We start from the raw sequence: 15644 nt of genomic DNA on the forward strand, positions 1-15644 counted from the left end.
TGTATGCTAATAAATCTGACAATATAAGAGAAAAGAATGAATATTTACAAAAATACAAATTACCAGGTTAACAAAAGAGGAAATAAAATATTTAAGTAATATCATTTCAGAAAAAGGAATCAAATAATCCATCAATAAACTCCTTAAGAAAAAAATCTCCAGGATCAGATGGATTTACAAGTAAATTCTACCAAACATTTAAAAACAATTAATTCCAATTGAAAAAAGGCAAAGTAGTTCTGTCAGATTCCTTTTATGATATAAATATGGTATTGATACCTAAATCAGTAAAAGTCAAAATAGAGAAAAAAAACTATAGACCGATTTCTCTTAATGAATATTGATGGGCAAACTTAAAATAAAATGTTGCAAAGAGATTGCAGCAAGTTATCATTAGGGAGGGCGGCTAGGTGGCGCAGTGGATAGAGCACCAGCCCTGGAGTCAGGAGTGCCTAAGTTCAAATCCAGCCTCAGACTCTTAATAATTACCTAGCTGTGTGGCCTTAGGTAAGCCACTTAACCCCATTGCTTTGCAAAAACCTAAAAAAAAAAAAGTTATCATTAGGATAAGACACTATGACCAGGTAGAATTTATGCCAGGTAGGCAAAAATGGTTCAATATTAGGAAAACTATAAACACTATTGATGATATCAATAACAAAACTAACACAAATTATATGATTATTTCAAGAGGTTCTGGAAAAAATTTTTGATAATATAAAGCACTCATTCCTATCAAAAATATTAAAGGGCAAGTGAATGAATGGGATTTTCTTTAAAATGATAAGCAGTATCTATGTAAAACCATAAGCAAACTTTATATGTAATGGGGATATGCTAGAAGTATTCCCATTAAGATGAGGGGTAACAAGGATGCCCATTATTAACACTATTATTCAAATTTTTCACTTTAGCTATAGAAGAAAAAGAAATTGAAGGAACTAGATTAGAGAATGAGTAAACAAAACTCTCATCCTTTGCAGATGATATGATGATATATTTAGAGAATTCTGGAAAATCAGCTAAAATTGCTTAAAATAATAAATAACTTTAACAAACTTGGAATATAAAATAAACACACATAAATGATAAAAATTTCTATATATTTACCAACAAAGCACAGCAACAAGAGATAAAAAGAGAAAAATCCATTTAAAGTAACTGGAGACAATATAAAATATTTCTACCTAGCAAGACAAACTAAAGAACTTTATGAAAACAATTTTAAAACACTTCACAAAAATAATATAAATCTAAATTGTTGGAATTGCTTATGGTTAGATCTATCTAATGTAATAAAAATGACAATTCTACCTAAATTGAATTACTTTTTCAGTGCCATACTAATCAAACTACCAACAATTATATTATAGTTAGAAAGAAAATAACAAAATTCACCAGGAGGAACAAAAGATCAAGAATATCAAGGGAATTAATAAAAAAATTACAAAGGAAGGTGACCTAGCCACACAAGATCTAAAGCTATATTATAAATCAGCAATCATAAAAACCGCTTTATACTGGCTAAGAAAGAAAATAAAAAAGGTGAATCAAAGCAATAGATTAGGTTCAAAAGAAAAAGTAGTAAATGTCTACAATAATCTACTATCTGATAAAACCAAAGACTCCAGCTTCTATGATATGAACTCACTATTTGATAAAAACTGCTGGGAAAACTGGAAAATAGCTTGGCAAAAACTAAGCATAAATTAACATCTCATACCTTAATCCAAGTTAAGGCTGAAATGGGTACAGGATTTTGATATAAAAGGCTATACCATAAGCCAATTACAAGAACAAAGAATAGTTTATCTGTCAGATCTATGAAAAAAGGGAGCAGTTTATGACCAAACTATGAGACAAAAAATGTATAATTTTGATTGCATTAAGTTAAAAAACTTTACATACAATGCAAGCAAGATTAAAAAGAATGCAGTAAGTTGGGAAACAATTTTTACAGGTATGTTTCTGATGAAGGACTAATTTATAACATATATAGAGAACTAAATCAAATTTATAAAAATACAACTCATTCTCCAGTTGATAAATGTGCAGAGGATATGAACAGTTTTCAGATGAGGGATTAAAGCTATCTATAGTCATATAAAAAATGCTCTAGAGGCGGCTAGGTGGCACAGTAGATAGAGCACTGGCCCTGGAGTCAGGAGTACCTGAATTCAAATCTAACCTCAGACACTTAATAATTACCTAGCTGTGTGGCCTTGGGCAAGCCACTTAACCCCATTGCCTTGCAAAAAAAAAAAAAAAAAAAACTTTAAAAAATGCTCTAAAACATTATCAATTAAGAAATGCAAATTCAAACAACTCTGAGGTACAAGATTGGTCAATATGACAAAAAAGGAACATGATTAATATTGGAGGGGGATATAGAAAATCTGGGAGTTGTGAACTGATTCAATCATTCTGGAGAGTTGTTTGGAACCCTCCCAAATTGCATATCCAGCAATACCACTACTAGGTCTGTATCCAAATGAGATCATTAAAAAAGTGGAAAAAAGACCCACATGTGCAAAACTATTTATAACAGCTCTTTTGTAATGAAAAAAAGTTTGAAATTGAGGGGATGCGCATCATTTGGACCATGCCTTTACAAATTGTGCTCTATGAATGTGATGGAGTACTAGTATTCTACAAGAAATCAGGGACACACAGATTTTAGAAAAGCCTGAAAGACTTGCATGAACTGATGTTCAGTGAAGTGAGCAGAAGCAGAACATTTTCCCCATTAACAGCAACATTGTAGGAAGATCAACTATAAGGGATTTAGCTCTTCTTAGCAGTACAATGATTAAATATAATTCAAAGGAATATTAGAGAAGGAACCATGGAGTCTGAATGCAGATCAATGCATAGTATTTTCATTCTATTTATACTTTATTTTTTCCTTCTCATTTTTTTTATTTTTTTTCTAATCCTTCTTTCACAAGATGACTAATAAGGAAATATGTTTAACATAGTTATGCATGTATAACCTGTATCAGATTACTCACTATCAAGGGGAATAGGGAGAGAAGGAAGTAAAATATGGAACTTAAAAAAACTTACAAAAATGAATGTTGAAAACTAGCTTTGCATGAAGTTGTCTTAATTAATTAATTTTTTTTTGAAAAAAGAAAGGGCTAAGAATTATAAGAGACAGAGGTAAGAAAGGATAAGTATGAATGTGAAATCAGTCAGAATGGAGCCAGATTTTGGAGGTCTTTGAATGCCAAGCAAAGGAGGTTGCATTTTATTGTAAAGGCATTGGGGGAATCACCAAAATTTCTTGAGAAATAGAGTGATATGGCTTGAACTGGGTCTTAGGAACAGTATTTTGAAAGCTTTGTGAATCATGGATTAAAAAAGGGTGAGACTGGAGATATGCAAACTTATTGGAAGGCTACTGATATATTTAGGAAAGGGGAAAAGAGGTAGTGGTCTGATGAGTAGACAGAAGATGGAGATAAAGAGATGTGGTGGTTGAATTGACAGCACTATTTATTAGATATGGGGGGAAGGAAGTAGAGTTGAGAAGGAACAAAAAAGAAGTTATTACAATAGTCTAGATGAAAGATGATAAAGACCGAAATGAGTGTGGTAACTGTGAGTAAAAAGAAGGGGGTAGATGTGAAAGATTTTGTGGAGACAGAAGCAATAATGTTGGTTACTGATTATGTAAGGATGAGTGAGAGTAAGGAGTATAAGATGATATCAAGGTTGTAAACCTGAGTTATTGGAAGAATAGAGACTATGGACAGATATAAAAATTTGGGAATCATTTGCATAGAGACATTAATTAAACCCAAGAAAGTTGATGAAGTCACTGAGTGAGAAAGTTGTGAGAGAAAAGATAGAGTGGGCATGTCATACATAGATGACGAGTCAACTAAAGACACTGAGAAGGAACAATCAGGAGTATAAATCAGATGAGAACCAAGACAAGACAATTCCCTGAAAACCAAAAGACAAAATAGATTACCCAGGGAGAGTAAATGTGCCAGAGTTCATATGTTCTGTTGCTTGCTCTTGACAGGGAAGTGATGCCATAAAATGCAAGTGAATTGGATTTAAGTGAGGAGAAGATGCCTTACTTTCTCCTCCAGAGTCATTTGGGTCCAGTAGACAGATATGGATCAAGAATGACTGGAGCTGCCCCTGAATACAATGGGAGACCTTGATCTTTATCAACTAAGGTCTTTAACAAGTCTCAGTTTCACTAAGACAATGGTCATTCAGTGATTAAGGATAGGTAGAAAAGAAATGAATGAAAGAAGGGTCTCTTGCTGACTTTACACAGCTTCCCTTCACTTAAATCCAGTTTGATTACATGTCATGGCATGATATGCCTGATGGCAAGGCCCTCTTCATGAACAAAGGACAAACAACACCAGCAACAATAACAAGAGTCCAAGAAGTATGATGAATGACAAAGGCAATTGGGTTCAGTCATGATGAGATCACCAGCCACTTTGGAGAGAAAAGTTTTCTATGAAGAGTAGAATTAGGAAGGAGAGGGAGCTAGAGATTGATGGTCTCAATTTTTTTCTATAAAGTATGACACAAGTTCTTCTGTTGAGAGATAAGGAAAAGAGTTGGTAAAGGTGGCTGATGAGATAAAAAGAAAATATTTGGAGTTGATCTTATGAGTAATGTGATATAGAATCAATTAGGAAAGGATAACAGGATTAACATGCAGCATTTGAGGTTCCATAACATAAATTTGTAGTGGACCAACTCAGCATATTTGTGTGATTTCATTGGTAAAGGCAATTCCTGATGAGGAAATGCTAACAACACAGATCAGCATATGCTTTGCAACTTAAAAGAGTCATAGAGAGTCATTTGGAGGAAAAACAATAACTGACTTCTTCAAGATCACATAGTTAATGTGTGTCAGTGATAAAAAAAACTAATCCTTAGCTCCCTGCCTACCTCTGTCCATTATTCACTCTTCGTTCAATTAGTTAATGTTTGTTGAAAGAATGACTGAATATAACCTTTCAAAGCATTTTTCACCATTGGGGGGGGGGGCTGGGGGTGAGGGGGGGGGGAGAAAGAAACTGAGAAGTAAAAAGGAAAAGACATATGGAGATCTTTGTAATTTTAAAAAAAGATGATGAATTCACTTAGTAGTATTGATTTAGTAGCCTCTCCAGAGGCAACTGGCGCATAGTAGATAGAGCATAGATCTAATTAGAATTGAGGATATGTGAATTCAAAGCTGTCCTCAGATCTCTATTAGCCCTTTCACCCTAGGTAAGTTATTTAACTTCTGTTTGTCTCAGTTTCCCCAACTATAAAATAGGGCTACCAATAACACCTCCCTTGCAAGATAGTTACATCAAATTAGATGGTAATTGTAAAATACATATTAAAATTCCATAAATTCTCCCCTTCTTTTCTCTATAATTCAGTAAGCCACAGAGTGGAACTTTCCCTTTTTATTGTCATTTAATCCTAGATTAATTGCACATTCTTGGTAGATTCTAGGATGGTGTTTTCTTCCCTCTATGAGGATAAACCACTCTCATCTCATTCCCATTTCTGAATACTGCCTCTGTATTGGTACATAATTTTGTATTTATAGAGAATGAAGAGGTGAAAACTGCACAGATGAGTTCTAATCAATTGATTCTGTCCTACTTCAGACTATTTGTTGAAATTATAGAATGTAAGGACCAGGTAGCCAATGGATATAAGGAACTGTTAAAATCTTAAAGGAAAGTATAAAAAAGCCTGTTTGATAACTTTTTATGATTCCTGCAGACCTATCAAACATTATGGAATAGCCATTTGGAGGGGAAGCTGGGGGAGGGCGGTATAGTGGATACAGTCCCAGACCAGGAGTGAGGAGAACCTGAATTCAAATCTGATCTTAGATACTTACTAGTTGTGAGAACCTGAGCAAGTTCCTTAAACTTGTTTGCTTCAGTATCTTTGCCAAGAAAATTGCAAATGGGTTTATGGAGAATGAACATTCCCTTTTGAGACAGGCCATGGTTGTGAGGAATATTATTGAGGCAGCTATGCAAGAATATCTCAGGCCTCAAGAAGAAATTATTTCTTGTCTCTCAAAGAAGAGAGTATTTCTCTCTTATATCATCTCCATAGATCTTGGTGTCCTGTAGTAGATATTCTTGCCCAATACTGAAGATATTGGATCTAGTGGGGAGCAGGATTAGTCAATCATGAAACTGAAGGAGTTTTATGACTTGAGAAGAATGGTAGCAGTTGATATCATTAGAAATATGAATTGGAGAAAGGAGTAGTTTCTAAGAGCCCAGCCAATACAATCTGCCCAGCACAGACTGCTTCCAGGAAAATAGCATGAGAACAACATAAAAAGGTCAGAGACTTCAGACTTGGAAGTATTAGAAGTATGACTTGCCAGTATCACATATTCTTTTCATGGACATGATATACTAGCATTTTCTATAGGTATGGCAACTCTTCCTACAGACTCTGTGTAGCTGTGAGACAATGTCTCAGGTTTATGGAGAAGAATACATTTATGTCCACTATTCTTATAATGCCATTTCAGTAAATTCCAATTGGATGCACTCTTGGATTTGCAATGGGGAGCTTGGGAGCTAGTTTCAGGAATGTGAACCCATGAAGAGTCTTAAACATGACAGTTATCCTCCTTAAAGATCCAAACAGAAAGAGTGAGAGGTGAATTGGTAAGCTCCCGAAGTTGACACCACACTGTCTTGTCCTCTAGACTGTAAGCTCCTATAAGATAGGGATGGTTTTTGTCTATCCCTTTAACTCTTCCAGCCAGTGCTTAATGAATATTGATTGACTAATAACTACAAGAAGTAGAAACTAGATTTTTGCTTCCAAACAGTCATGTCAATTTTTTCCATGTAAAATCCTCCAACCAAAATGTTTTCTGCAAGTTATCACCCAAAGATTTTTCTGAAATAATGAACTATCTTCTTACTTTTTATTGACTTCTGCTGCATACTTCTAGTGAATAAGATTCTTTTAAATTATATAATGCAATGGTAGAAATAGCTAAGAAAGTTAAATTCAAGAAATGGAAAGCTGCAGGGATAATGCCACAGAATTTTCAGGGAAGAGACTACATCATAAATGACATGTGAATGTCCATCCAGATAAAATGTCCATCCATCTATCTATTTAACTACATATGTGTGTATGTGTATTTCTATTGAATTATGTGAATTATACACTTTGTGAATTATCTCCTGAAAATTTTAGATTTTACAACAATTCCCTTCTTCCATATGGTATATTTCTGAACTGTCTCCTCTCAATATGATGTTCTTGAAGTGAAATAGCAAGATGGCACAGAATATAGACAACTGAATCTGAATTTGTTGAAGTCAAACACAACTTTAGACACCTAGTTAACTAGCTATCTGTGTGACCTTGTGTAACATTTAACCTATATTAGCCTCAGTTTTCTTATTTGTAAAAGGGGGATAGTAAAATCAAATGAGATTTTAGTTGTACTGAATTTTGTGAACCTTAAATCATTATATACATGCTTGATATTATTATGAAGTTCAAGCTTTTTCTAATATTTATCTAATCAAGCATAATTATATAGCTGAAGATACAGGAAAAAAAAAACAAACACAATGGTCATGCATTCCAAAGTTAATTTGCAAATGATTTTCAGATTAACTGTCCCACTGTACTCATCTGATTTCACAGAAAACAAAGTAGAAAAAAGTGAAACACTATGTTTCACTTCTAATAGAGAGAACCGTGATTCTTGGGTCAGAGGATCTGAGTTCAAGTCCATTTATGCTCATTGCTTGTGCAACCTTAGGTACGTCACTTAAATTATTTGGATATCTCCTCTGTAAAATGAGAGGGTTGAACTAGGAGGTTTCTCTGAAGAACCTTCCAGATCTAGAGTTTCATATGATCTTTTTATAATATAGTCAAAACTAGTGCTCTGTTGTCCTCCTAGGGGGCAGCATTGGAATAACTACTTGGAGTGCAATGCATACATATGATATAAGATATCCATACAAGCTTATTCTCATTGCAGGGCCATCTAGGTGGCACAGTGGATACAGCACCAGGCATGTCAGGAATATTCCTCCTCATGAGTTCAAATCTGACCTCAGACATTTTCCAGTTGTGTGACCCTTGGCAAATCACTTAATGTGTCCCCACATCTGTAAAAATGATCAGGAGAAGGAAATGGCAGCCTTTTCCAGGATCTTTGCCAAGAAAACCCCCAATGGAGTCATAAAGAGTCAGGCAAAACAGAGAAGTGACCAATTTTTTTAATCTTTAAAAAAATTTATTTAATATTTAATTTTTCCCTGGTTACACATAAAAACAATTTTTAGCATTCTGGGGAGTAGCTGCTAGTTTACAGTCTTTATGAATTTGATCATTATGAATTGACCATGTTCATATCATCCTCCCCCTTCCCACCCATTCCTCACAAAATTTCTTTCTCCTGGGTTTTTTTCCTAGAATTTTTAACCTAATGATAAGATTTTTATCTTGTCATAATTCATGACATAATTCATGACAAACCTTGACTTTGGCATCCATTCTATTTTTATTATAATCTCTTGCAACTTCAAATGCCTCAAAAAGGTTATTTAGGTGTATTTTATTTATGTGTATTTTAAATGAACTCCTTGCTACAAAGGAAACAAAATTAACCATGTCAGCTTTAAATCTTTGAAGTTACATATGAACCAGCCATATCAACTCTTTCCATTCAGTTCTCCACATTAGGTGTTTTTGATATATGCCTAAAGACCACATTGTCATATCTGCCTCTACCCTCCCCAAGCATTTTTATTTTAAAGATAATTAGGTGGAGTGGCTAGGTGGCACATTGGATAGAATACCGACCCTGCAGTCAGGAGTACCTGAGTTCAAATCTGGCCTCAAACAATTAATAATTACCTAGCTGTGTGGTCATGGGCAAGTCATTTAACTCCATTTACCTTGTAAAAAAAAAACCTTAAAAAAAAAGATAATTGTTTATCTTGTCTCAGACATTTTGCTGGTTGTGGTTCAGTCCTGTCCAGTCCTTTATGACTCTATTTAGGGTTTTCTTGGCAAAGACACTGGAGTAGTTTGTCATTTCCTTCTCCAGATCATTTTAGAGGAAAGGAAGCTGAGGCAAACAGGGTCAATTGATCTGTCCAGGGTCACACAGTTAGTAAATGTCAGAGGACAGATTTGACTTCAGGAAGATGAGTCTTCCTAACTCTAAGCCACATACTTATCCACTGGGTCACTTAGTTGCCCACATTCACCACCACAGTCCTTCCTATCAGTCATTCAATAAATATGTGCGAGACATTCTACCAAGAACTGGGAATCCAAATAAAAGCAAAAGGTAATTCCTGTCCTCAAGGAGCTCATAGTCTATCAGGGGAGACAAAAAGCAAACAAATATGTAGGAAATAATTAATAGAGTGAAGATTCTAGGCTTAAAGCAAGTTAGAAAAGGCTTCTTGTGGAAATAGGGATTTTAGTTGGGACAAATTTAAGGAAAGCCAGGGAAGGCAGTAAATAGAAAAGAGGAGAGAGAGAGCATTCTGGATATGGAGGAACAGCTAGAAAAGATGCCCAGAGTCAAGAAAGGGAATGTCTTGTTTGTGGAGCAACAATGACACCATGGTCACTTGATCCATGAGTGCATGTTGAAAATTATGGTGGATGAAGACTGGAAAGGTAGGTGGGGGACAGGTTATATACTAAACAAAGAATTTTGTATTTGATTCTAGAGATGATAGGGAACCACTGGAGCTAATTGAATAGGGGAGATGGCATTGTTAGACCTGTACACTTTAGGAAAACCACTGGTGGTTGAGTAGAGTGACTTGAGGCAGGTAAATCCACTAGCAGGCTATTGCAATAGTGCAGATGTGAGGTGATGAGGACCCATACTTGACTAATGGAAATATTCTTCTAAGAGGTAGCTAGAAAAAGTTGCTGCTTAATATTCCACAGGTAAGATCCCAGAAGGGCCATGCTAAAGTACTTTCTTGTTGTCTTCTCCCACATATCTCCAGAGTGTTTCTTAGTCTCCTCTTGCATTGTCTTCATATCGCACAGGAACTCTTTTTTCAAATATCTTAGTGAGAAATGATGATGATGATGATGTTGATGTTAACAATAATAACTAGCATTCATATAAGTGCTTAAAGATTTGCAATGCAGTTTACATGTCATGTCATTTGATCCTAGAATGATAGCAAACACTTAATGTTTAATGTCAGAACATGGACATCTTTGCTTTCATTGACATTCCTTCCTCCTTCTATCCCCACCTCCCACCCCAAAAAAAATAAGAGAGAAATTGCTGGTCAACCAAAGTTTACTATACCAGTTGTCTTTTTTCCTTTCAGAAACATAGTATATTGAACTCTTAGTAGGGTTGTGTGAGGGTATTGGCAGATCATTTGCTACATACTAAAAGGTAATGGCAGTCACAACTTGGAAAAAAGCATTTTTCTATATAAATAGGCATCTCAAAGAAAAAGTTTGAGTAAATCAAAATGCCAGTTTGGAACTATAGTTCCCAGATTCAATTAATCACTGCTTACTTACCCTATTCACTTAGTTCTTCCTGAACACAGAATTTCTTTCCCTATCTTCTTTCCACTTGTATAATGGAATCTAGTTTTGCTCTCTTATTATATTAGTATATAAAAAAATTTTCATTTCTTTCATTACTGTTGAATTTCCTGTATGGGCATCCTCTTCCCCAAATGCAGATTATAACCTCTGAATAATTTCGATGTATAAAGAACTATCCTAAGGTTAAGTAATATGCTCTTGAGCTTACAGCTAGTCAGTTAGAGATAAGGATTTGAACACAGGTACTACTAACTCAAAATTACTCTATCTACTTTACCAGTGATTTCAAACTCAGAAGAAAAGGAAGGTCACTATTCCTGTGGGCCCCATACTGACTGAAAAAAATAAATATTGACATTATGTTCTATTTTATTTTTATTTTATTAAATATTTCCCAATTTCATTTTTGGGGTAGCTAGGTGGCATAGTGGGTCCATCAAGTCTGTAATCAGGTATTCTCATCTTCATGAGTTCAAATCTGGTCTCAATCACTTACTAGCTATAAGACCCTGGGCAAGTCATTTAACTCTGTTTGCCTCAATGTCATCATTGTAAAATGAGCTGGAGAAGGAAATGGCAAAGTGTTCCAGTATGTATGCCAAGAAAAAGCTCAGAAGTGATTACAAAGAGTCAGATATAACTGAAATGACTGAACAACAACAGCAACAATTATTTCATTTTAATTTATTTTGAACTTAATTTTGAAGTTTCAGGGGCTGGAGTGGGTCTTTGACATTACTGTACCACACTACACTACCTTGAAGTATGAACTTTCCACTATAACCCTACATGCTAATTTTGCTCAGAACTGCGGATTTCATATTGGTTTTGCTGTCTAGTTTACTTTTGTTTATTTCTATAAAAGATCCTGCCTTCCAGTCTTTCCAGCTCAGATATGCCTTACAAACTAAGTAATGATGCCGGAGGAGATCTTGACCATCTAGTCTCATCTTCAGAAGCAATGAGAAATCTCAATACAGAACTTGTTAAAGTTTGCCAAGTAATGTTACCTAAGCCCTTGCTATTAATATCTTCAGGGATAATAGGGAGACAGTTTTTTTATTGAATGGCTGTTTCATACTCACATCTTACCAATATTTTAATTTGCTATAAAACTAAATTAGAATCATTCTTTCTTTAAAAGCTAAATCTTTGCCAGAGCTTTAATTTCTCTTTTTCTAGTGTTATTTGCTATCTTGTTGATATAGCTTGAAGTTTTATGGGGGGAAAGGTCTTTTTAAACATAGCCAGGAAGTTGAGGGGGAAAAAAAAAACAGAAAAATCATCATAAATTATACTCAATAGGACAATACATTGAAAGTCTTCAGGCAATTCAGAAATGTGTTCACACAGATAAGATATCCCCTGAAAGCATCCAGAAGAAAAAGAAACACACTTATAGACATAAAAGGGAAGACATTCAAGAATACCCAAGCCCAGCATCCACTCTGCTCTGATTCAATGATGTCCTGTATGTCTCCTTTTTTTGTAAATACTACCTGTATCTTTGAATGTAAAAATTTATAAATATTAAGAGATCATGCATCTCTATGCTAAGATAGGTTGATTAAAGGCAGTTTCATAAACCGCAGGAGGTTAGTGTGCTCCACAGTGACAGTGACAGCAGCAGCTGTTTCTTTCTTATCTCTGCAGTCCAGATTCTCTGCCTTTCCTGCTGTGCTAACAATAGGCAAAAAAAGAAAAGAAAAAAACAGATCTTTCTAATGTGCAAAGAGAAAAATCAGTTTCTAAATAATATGATACTTTTGAAAACAGGCTAGTCCATTATTCTTTTAATATAGATAAGGAAATTTAAACATAGGGATTTGCAGGGGATTTGGTTGGAATTCTCTACTGTCAAGTTTATTTCTTAATCATATTAACTGATTGAAAACATATGCATGAGTAAAATATAATTTCATATCCTATTCATTGGTATAGAGAACTCCTAAAAAAGGAAATTTCTTTTACCAATGCAGATTGGTACCTGGTTTGCAATTAATAATATTAGAAAGTTGCCCAGGACACAGAGGTTAAATGACTTGACCAGGTTCCCAAAATGGATATGTGTTAGAAATGGAATTTAAGCCCAGCTCTTCCTGATTTTGAGTGAAGAAATAACAGCTTCCTTTTAGGATGTAAGTATAATCATATCCATTTAAAAATAGGAAAGTAGAGTCATAAATAGATTCACCTATTTAATACAAGTCTGTAGAACACAAGTAATTAACACAGCAAAACCAGTGGAGATCTTTGTTTATCTAAATAATTTCTCTCACCTAATTAAAGTAAAATTTAGAAGAATTCTTGGCCACTGTGAAGAACATCTATTCATAGAATTAATAAAAAGTCAGGAGACTTTCATTAAGCTGCTTTAAAAGGAACTGGATTGGCAGTATTAAACATTAGAATTATCAAGGTAATTATTTCACATAATTTTCTTAGAGTATAAATTGAGATTATGGGGAGGGAAATTCAAGGAATAAGATAAGAATTTGTAGAGAGGGGCCAGTCCGTTTCCTCCCCGTTTCCCTCCCCAGGACACCTTAGTGCGCGGTTGCCATGGGGAACTGAGATCGGTTTCCATGCCTTGGCCCGCCACAAGCCAGTCCCGGGTGTTCGCCGAGCTGGCACCGCTAAGCGCCATCCCGGCCCCCAACGGGGAGGCACTGCCGAACCTCAACACCCAGCTGCCCCTATGTGCCCCGGCCCTGGCCTCGGCCCAGAATCTCGCCCCCGAGGTGCACGTGAGCGGCTCGGCAGAGATGTCCTGCGGCCCCGACCGGGCCTCGGTGACGGTCAAGATCAGCAGCACCAAAACCTCGGCCGCCGAGGCCAAGAACAGCGTGGGCCGCCGCCTGGACTACATCACGCAGAACCTGCAGAAGCCGGGCGCCCAGGCAGAAAATATAACGGTGACAAAGGATTTTAGTAGAATAGAAAATGCTTATCACATGGAAGCAGAGATCTGCATTACATTCACTGAATTTGGAAAAATGCAGGATATTTGTAACTTTCTTGTTGAAAAGCTAGATAGTTCAGTTATTATCAGTCCTCCTCAGTTTTATCATACACCAGGAGCAATTGAGAATCTTAGACGTCAAGTCTGTCTCTCTGCTGTTGAGAATGCATGGCGAAAAGCTCAAGAAGTATGTCAGCTTGTTGGTCAGTCACTTGGAAAACCTTTATTAATCAAAGAAGAGGAAACAAAAGAATGGGAAGGTCAAATAGACAATCAGCAATTATCTGACTTAGCTGGTCCACTAAGTATACAACAGAAAATCCAAAGTGCAACTATATATGCTTCTTCCAAGGTGTTTTTAAACTTTGAGGTTAAGAAAAAGGAAAAGAAGAAAAAAGTGATTTAAAATTCTTCACAACCAAGCATTTTTCATTTTTATAGCTTTTTATGTAATCACCCAAAACCATGATTAAATTTGTATAAATTTAATAAAGTTTTTCTTTATACTGATTGATAGAATACCAGATTTTAGCTGTCCATTGTCAGCTAAAAAGATGGAACCCCAAAGCATACGTAAAATCTTTGTGTTCCTTATTTTCAGTTTTTGCTTTCAGTTCCCATTTTTGCCACATTCTTTTATTGTAATATATCACTTTTTAGTCTAACACCATATGCAGTGGATGCATTAAACATAAATTGAGAGTGTAATAATATCATAAATTAATCTGCCTTGCTTCATCACATGACTGGAGTTTTACATTTATATTTGGTTTCAGCTTCTGTATTACAACCAAAACTGCCAAAACTAAATACTTTGTGAAATATTAAGTGATGTTAAAAATAACTGGATATCAGTTAATTTTTTATGTTAACTTCCATTTTTCAAAATTAATTTATTGATGAAATTTTGTAAAACTTGAAAATGTGGAACACCAGCAAATACTTTTGGGTTTAAGTTTCATGTTAAAGGCATACATAATACTGCTTCACGGAGTTTATAATTTTTTTTAATGTCAGCCAAAGTTAGGCTAATACAGCAACTATGAAAGTAAGTAGAAGGTAATGTTTGCATCATACTTGAAGATTGGAGTAAGGGAACATATACCTGGAAGAGGCACAGCCTTAGCTTTAGTTATAGAGAGGGAATGATGCAATATCCTAAGCAAATGATCATTGCAAGTCTTCTGGGATAAAAGAATCATGATGCCCAGAAGTAGCAACAAAAACAGCTCAAGTATGTCAGCTTGTTGCTCAGTCACTTGGAAAATCTTTATTAATCAAAGAGAGAAGGAAACTAAAGAATGGAAAGGTCAAATAGACAATCAGCAGTTGTCCAGAATTCTTGATTGGTTCCCATTACAAAAGTGATCCATTTGACTGAAAATAGCTAAAATTAAAAATTCAGCATTGAGGGTATGATAGATACCACATTTGAAGAACCCTAAAACAGACAACCAGACTAAAGACTGAGCTAGGATAAAATAAAAGAAAAAACAAAACAAGATCATTTGAAGTTTATAGTTTATATAAATTACAAGTAATGATTTTAGATATAAAATAAATATATTTAAATGAGAAAGGGAAAAGCTTACTGTATTACAAATTATTTCAGGGTAAAGACTATGCCTTATTCTTGAATCTCCCTCAGCACTTTTTATAGTGCAGAACTGTAACTAGTAAAACAATAACTAGTAGAAACTTTGGCCTGTCATGGCACCAGGTCCAGACTCCAAGAGGGCCACAATACTACTACTTTTTACCAAGATGTAAAGTTAGAAACAAGTGATGCAGAGAAGCCTGGGCTTGGGAGTGATGAGATCAGTAGGAGACAAACTTTGTAAATCCTTTGTTTGCATTGTAAAGGGAATCTTCCTTTCTCCTTCCACACCTGAGGGCCTGACCTTTAACCGGATTTGGATTGCATTGTTTTTTAGTGGGGCAGCCAGGGAGCACAGGCCCTGAAAGACCACCCAAAAGAGACCCTTCCCCAAAAGGCAAAATCTCCAAGGAGGGACTTGGATCATTCCCAGGTCACCACTCCCTCCCGTGGACTCTGGGAGAGAATTTAAGGAGAAGGAGGGAAGGGCAT

At 35.5% G+C, this 15644-nt stretch overlaps 1 pseudogene; it reads left to right on the forward strand.

Moving 5' to 3' along the window:
- Positions 1-3588: 3588 nt before the first annotated feature.
- LOC141511976 (interleukin-1 receptor-associated kinase 1-binding protein 1 pseudogene) lies at positions 3589-14070 on the forward strand (annotated as a pseudogene).
- Positions 14071-15644: the final 1574 nt, after the last annotated feature.

This window comes from Macrotis lagotis, chromosome 2 (genome assembly GCF_037893015.1).
Source record: "Macrotis lagotis isolate mMagLag1 chromosome 2, bilby.v1.9.chrom.fasta, whole genome shotgun sequence".
Taxonomy (NCBI): Eukaryota; Metazoa; Chordata; class Mammalia; order Peramelemorphia; family Peramelidae; genus Macrotis; species Macrotis lagotis.